Source organism: Phaethon lepturus, unplaced genomic scaffold, assembly GCF_000687285.1.
Source record: "Phaethon lepturus isolate BGI_N335 unplaced genomic scaffold, ASM68728v1 scaffold8268, whole genome shotgun sequence".
NCBI classification, from domain to species: Eukaryota; Metazoa; Chordata; class Aves; order Phaethontiformes; family Phaethontidae; genus Phaethon; species Phaethon lepturus.
The window spans coordinates 5,414-13,016 of NW_010558217.1; positions in this window are offsets into that span (position 1 = coordinate 5,414).

Sequence of the window (7,603 nt, forward strand, 5' to 3'; positions counted from 1 at the left end):
CACAGCAGGTCCTGCTGGTTCCACGAGCTGTTGCCGTCACTCTAATGCTTTACCTTCCAGGCAGTCCCTGCAGGGATTTCTGAGCGCGAGGGTGCGATATACCTTGCGGTGGGCTCCTTTTAATTTTTTTTTTTACTCTGAGAAACTGTTTTTTGCCTTAGCTAGAAGGCTGTATTTCTAGGGAACCCTGTCAACATCTGTTATTTCTTTTGATTTCTATAGACTTTTGGAAATATTGAAGAATTCATAGATTGCTTACACATGCTTATTTAAAATACGTATTTTTTCTGAATTACAAAGTGTGCCCTGGAGTAACAGAAAACTAAATTATTTGTAAATACAAATTATAGTGCATACTTTCAGTGCAACTTAGAAACCTTGATTGTATATAGATATGCTTTCAAAATATTTAAAAGGATATTTTCCCTAAACGTGGAAGGAGTATTTCTTTTTTTAACCAAATGTATTTTCTGTAGCACTTTCTAAATTTAAATACACTTTATAATCCATTTGAACTGTGATGAGCATAAGTCTAAGTAGAAGTTGATCTCATAAACAATTCTGTTTGGTTCATAAAAAGTCCTGTTCATGAGGAGGGTGATAGAGACAAATAAAATGCTGTATTTGAAGCATGAGCAATTCAAAATCTGCCTTCCAGATTGACCCACAGAAACAAAGTTCTGCTCTGAGACCCTTAGAGGAAAAATGACCACTTGTCATATTACAATCATGAGTACTTCTTGTTTTCCTGACGTTACTGAGAATGTTTAAGATACTCGTGAGTTATTTTGGCAGATACTTATTGATGCATTTTAAGTCTTTTGTTAGCTATAGTCTTTAGTCATTTTAGTACATTGAGAACTAATCTCCAAGTCTGTCAGTCCCATTTTGCATCACAAATCATTTGTAGTTTTATAACTGTCATTTCCAAGGACATCTGGAAAAGATGGATTTATGAAAGGTTATCGTGCATTCTAAGGAGGCTGGGAATTAGCATGACTTTGTAAAGGTTCTTGTAAATTGAGCAGCAGCCATCACTGGCAATAAGCTGTTTTCTGCTCTAGTCAAGTATCTTTATTTAAATATTAAGGAAGAGGTATGACCTTTGGCCTCAAAGATCACTATGATACAGCAATAGCACAATCTATTAGCTGTCAATGAAGTATTATGGCCCTGGCTCTCTCAAGACACCTATTTGTGGACAGTGTTATAATAACCCTTCCATTAGGCATCCCCAAGGCAAATAACCTTGGCTTTAACAGAGTCAGTTTAAAATTCCTTGGAGTAACATTAAGAGAATATCTGGTTTGTGTCAGTTTAGGATCAACTACCAGCATTAGTCCCCTTCTGTAAATTGTAAGTAGCTGCGGATTTATTAGAATTATTTTATACATGCCCACAGGTAAATATTAAATACAAAGGATATGAAAACTCATATTGCTTTCTACTTCCTACATGGAATATATATAGATTAATGGACACCTGACAGGCCTGAATGTTTTAAAACAAGATCTGTTTTCTACTGTATACATTTCATTTCTTCTGTTGATGGAAAAATACGCAATGCCACTAGAATTAAATGGCACCAAAAAAAGGAAAGAAATAAAATAAAACAATAAACGTGATAAAGAGTAGTCTAGATAACATTCGTATGAGTTGGTACATTGTCCTATATAAATAGTTGGTACAGCTACAATAAGATTAGGAGACTATCTAAAAAGCTGAAAAATTTTCACATGCTGTGTCTTGTCTGTCTCCAATGTGTTTCCTGCTCTTCAGGTATCGGTACATTTAATACTCAAACTTAAGTCCAAGACCAAGTATTTTTAAACTTGTGGGATGTTCAGAACAAGACCTTTCTTCAGGTCTCCTCTGTTGTTTAGACAAAATAAATCTGATTACGATCCCCTAATATCAGCTGAACTGCTTTGAAAACTACAAGAGTTTCTCTACATATATAAAACCAGCTAAGGCTGTTTTTCGCGCACCTTCTGCAAGAGAACAGCTCTAAAGCCACCTTCCTTCAGAGGTAACAATCAAGGTCAAACTCCATGTAAATACTTTGAAAAATCAGGGGTATCTGCAAGTATTAAACTACTAAAAATCCTATTAGCGTTTCAAATATTTTGGCCAACATACTGGTCACAGTGTTTCTTCTGAATCCAGCTTTAATGTGTAATACAAGTGGCTTTTGTCGCTCAAACACAGCAAACAATTGAATTGAATGTTGTGAAATCAGAAGTTGTTTATCTGGTTCTGCAAGTACAGCTTCTATACAAGTTTATTTTTTGTCGATTTTTGGCAGTAGTAGATCATTCCTTGGGCAGGAATAAAAGCATTCATGTGATGGGAAACTACACGAGCTGTGCCCCCATGAGGTTCAGTGCCTCCATGCCGCATCCCTGTCCTCAGAAGGGCTTTTATGGAGCCAAGTGATGGATCCCCTCCAGCCACTGCCCCCAGGACTCCTGTGCTCAAGGAAGGTTTACACATTGCAGAGGAAGAAAGTACCTGAATTAAAATAACTCAGTGCTAAATTGGCCAGTTCTCTCTGCTTAGTTTTGAAGAGTCCCCTTTCCACCACCCCCCCCACCTGCAGTTCTTGACCTCCTTCGAGGGTTTTATAGGAGGAAGATGAATAAAGAGAAAAAAAGCTGTGGAGGCAATAGTCCACCATGCTGTGATCCACCTCCTAATGGGTACATTGGGATTTATCCCCTTGCCTAATGAAGGCAGAAGAGACAACTTCTACCTGGGTCATGACTGGAAATATTTAAAACTCAGGTGCAGACTCATGCTACGGCCAAGAGTATTTGCACAAATGCCATCACAAACCTGAGCAACGTGGGCTTCAGGACCAATCTTTTCAGCCAGGGAGCTCTGCTCTCCCCCAGCACGTCCTGGCATGGCAGCCAGCCCCTGCCAAGAGAAAGAAGCTCCTGAGTCAGACTGGACAATGCCAAAACGTTGCAGCAGCTATTTTGGCCCTGATGTTCTCAGAGTAAGAAACTGTGGGTCCAAAAAGTACGGCACAGTGAAAGATGGCCTCACCTTTCTCGTGACCCTCGCAAGCTTATTTCAAAGCAATACTAGGAAACTCCACATAGCTTCAAAGCAAACAATTAAGTTGAGGATTACAGCAGTTGTTTTCAAGTGTTCAGTTCTCACATATTGCACACCGTGAAGGCAATATTCGCTGTCAATAAAGGGCACTTGACTTTTGGTTCATTCTCCCTTTAGCACTCCTCTTACAGTGATATTGGATACAAAGCCATTTTCTTTCATAGGGCAATACATGGCAGAATCCAGGATGTAATTTAAGGCGCTCTATTGATACCATAAATTACAAGAAGTCTGCTGAAGCAGTTTATGAATGGCAGTAAAAACCTGAAGCTGAATTACATCATTAGAATCATGCACCACATACATGTATTATTATTTATAATACAGACCTAAGTATCCCTATATTTTATAGACAAGGAAGATAACATAGGACCTTGTGCTAAATAGGAATAGGACTCCCACAGCCTCTTGCGAGTAGATGTGCTCCAATAATGGAATAGAAAAGCGATGTTTATGAAGCTACTCCATAACGGAGGAAAGAAACACAGGTCTCTCAGCCTGGGAAAGTGCGGTATCACTGCAATGCTTTCTACAAGATCAGTTTCTTGTGCCACTCTGAGTAACATCTCTGCTCCACACACCAGAACTGAATCTGAGGAGGACACTGAGGATCTTAATTATTTCAGGATGCAGAATCTGTGTCCATATTTCAGAGTTCATATATAAAACTGATTTGGGCAAGAGCTGTCAGTCAGATCATTGTCTCTGTGCTTTTAAATTCCCTGGCTGGTACCATGGTCTAACACAAGCACTTTAAAAATACAGTTACACAAAGACAGAAAGAATAATAAGAAAGCTGTTGTCTCACAGAAACAGCCTGTGAATGGTCCCAAATCACTTGTTCCCAGTTTGCTTAAAAATTTAGTTCCCCAAAACAAAGTATTGCATGGCGTATATTGAGACGCCAGACATCTGCTTCAGAAAACGGGCTTTGAAGGGGAAAGACCAAATAGGTGCATTTTTGCAAATATTTTCATGTGAAATGTACTCACTTCTCTGCCTTGCTGCACTGCAAAATAGGACACGAGGCTGATAGCTGCAGTAATAAAAATATTTTTATTGTACGGTAAAAAAGATAACTTTGTCAGCTCAAGCATAACCCCCCTTATTTAGAAGACAGTCCCCAGTAAAGCCAACAGGCCCTTCATGTAAATTGTGCTCCTACCAGCCAGGTTATCAAGAGCAAGCCATGTGCACCTCCTGGTAACGCTGAACGTGCCTGGAGCCAACATCCATCCAGTTTGGGATTTCACGGGCCTAGGGAACCAAACATCTATTTATTTCTGGATTTCAATACCCTGAGCATCAAAACTAGGTTAGTTCCCCTGAAATAGAAGGCTTAAAGGGCAAATAAGTTTATTTCATTCCCACGCTTGGTAATACCGAGGATGAAGATATGTAGAAAACCATTTCTGGCCTTTTAAATAAATACAATTTATTTAATTATGTTTGTAATCGTACAATTACTTGTCACCAGTAGTGCATTGGCATTGTTTCACAGCTAACAAGCTGTTAAACCACTGACTGATCTGCCAGGTTCAGCCGAGGCTGCAGCCGGTCTCTGACGATCGGGAAAATTCCCAGGAGGAGACAATGCCCCTTGAGTGCGTATTGCAGAAGTCTGTTCTCTGGTCTGTGCTTACAACTGACCATGCTTACTTTACTTTGCAGGAAGACTAAATTGCTTTATGTTGGTTTGTTTTTATAGCAAGCTGGCTGTGTTTATTAGCTGTCCTGAAGTGGAAACTCTTTTTCAGTGGAAATGATGGAAAAGTACTTCTGCAATGACTTTGGGTATTCACTTTACTTTCCTAATGGCTCTGTAGCAATGCAGGATTTTTATCTTGGTGAGGTTCCTCCCCCTAACAATAAGGAAAAGTGCCCATGCCACAGATCAGCTAATTGATAAAAAGACATTATATTCAGAATTTTTAATGTTATCACCTTAAGTTTTAAAAAGACACATTTCCTTTAACTCAGCCTGCTCCTGGGAGAGCACGTAAAATACTTAGCTAACAGATTGTTTCCAAATTCCGTATAACTAAACTTAAATAATTTGGAATCATTTGGTAACCGAAGGCAAGCCCATTAGAAATAAATACAATGTACAAACACCCGCTTATGTAAAATGCTTTAAAAAATAGGCCCCAAAACTCCTGTTAACCATCATTCTCAAAATTAATGTTCTCACAGGGTGAGAAATTCGGGTGGAAAGGGAGGCTGGGGAGAGGTGTCCCTGCCTGGAGAGATGGGAGGACCGGGCTCGCCGCCAAAGGCTTTGTTCGTTTGACTCTGCCAGCGGTGGGGCAGGCAGGTCCTGGGACACCCCTGGGGTATCATCGGGGGGGTGACTTAGGGCACGGAAATGTTACGTGCTTAAACTCCAGAGGCCTAAAAGAGAAAGAAAATTTCCAATCCGAGGAGTACGTTTTTAAAACGCAAAAACACTGTGGGGGGAGCCATTACTTTTTGAACGGTTCCTCTTTTGTAAACACAACGTCCATCTGGGAACATTTCTGCTTTGACTCCAGAAAATTAATAGATATAGTATCACTTGAATCAAGGCGCTTGACAGAAAACACTGTTTGTTGCCTCCTTTCATAGGAGGAGGCAATAAACATCATGTAATAATTCCAACATTAATGTATCTGCTAATCTGTGATGTAGCTTTCTGGATAACCTAGCACCAAAAAAATATTTTGTTTAGCAAGTGCAAATTAACATCTTAAGTCCCACCTAGAAATCAAATGGAAAAAGATCTTCAGCTTAGGGTCTAGGTACTGATGCAAGGACTGCTAAGTTTTCCAAGGAAGTAAGACCATTAGGATAACTGGCCATCCACATGTTTTGAGACTTACCCTGCTATACCTTGATATACTGCTGTAAAACAGGAGAGTAAAAATAAAGAATAATGAAATCTTCTGAGGAAACTACATAGCAGGCAGAAAGCCAACATACTAAAGTGCATGAATGAAGTGACTGTGTTAGCCATGATCTTAGGACTAAGTACATACACTTAGGGACCTCAGTTGGGGGGAAAATGCAGTTTGGAAAGTAACCGAGATGATATATCTCAATGACATTTAAAAAAAAAACGTGCTGGTTATTTCTTATGATTTGGGGTGTTTCTCCTTCTTATACAAAGTGTTGTCTATCAAACTCATAAGCATATGAATCTATTTGACTATACTATTGTTCAATCTGCCTGTTCATAACTCAGCCTCTTATTCCATTATAATGCTTGAATGATTCACATGCAATGTTTCCAATGCACTTTTCCTATCTTGTGAAACTTTTTAACGAAATGTTAGCATTTGCAGGCACCAGATGTTTTGACATAAGGAGAAGCAATATGTAAATTTTAATCCATGCTAGGAACAATAGCCTGGAGGCACCTTTTTCTTATTACATGAATCATATACTTAACCACAATGTGGTGGATTATATCAAAATCATCACCACCCTGAATATAGAACACTTGTCTTGTGGTTGCCAATTAATGAAACTGATACATATTTAACTTGATGGGTACCAGTGATTTAACCAATAGGCCTTTGCACGTTTCACTGCCGCAGCCTCTTTATAATTAGACTTTTGGTCTGATTATTATCACAACTTCATACATTTTCCTCTAATCGCCCATTGGTTGTCAGTATAAATGGTGCTGACATTAAATATGTTTGTCTGTCAATTGCAAATATCATTAATTTTAATCAAGCAGTGTATCACATCGTGCCTTTCTAATCTCTGAAATAACTTTTGGGTTTATTTTCTGATGCTCTTTATTTAATTGTTAAGTGTTCGAGTCAGCAACAGGCTAAGTATTGCCTTTCTTCAAAGTGAAATGAGGGCTCTCAGTTCCTCACAAAGGAGCTAAGTACCTTTTATGATCAAATCCTAAGTGCATAATAAATATGTAAAAAAGCAAAGCTTCTTTCCATGGCTAATCACTGAACTTTAAATAATATTTATAATAATATTCTGTTTTAATACTGATAGTGGCGTCTTAATGTTTTGATGAAATAAAGAGCCTGGAGAACATCTTTATTACAAATAGAATGTTTATCTGATGTACACAAACAATGAGCACTATTTTACATGAAACGATGAACTATTACAAAACTATAGCTGAAATATATATTACTACTGAACAACTTTTGCATCATTTCATGCACAGAAAGCACCAAATCTCTTCTAAAGAAAGCAGCACTTTTGATATTAGGAATTTAAAATGCAATCTGAAACCTTACTTAATTCATTAAGTAAGAGTATCTTTTAGTGCCAAATGCACATTATCAGCTTTAAAAAATGTTTTACATCTTAAAATACAATATTCTGTTTATCCTAGATTGTCTGGGGAACATCTAGTACATTAAAAGGTTTTTGTAGAGCTTCTTAGTGATTTAACTGATATCATCATGCCTGCTAGCAATTTTGCAACATTCTGAAAACACTTTCCATAAATCAAAGCCTTAGCAGC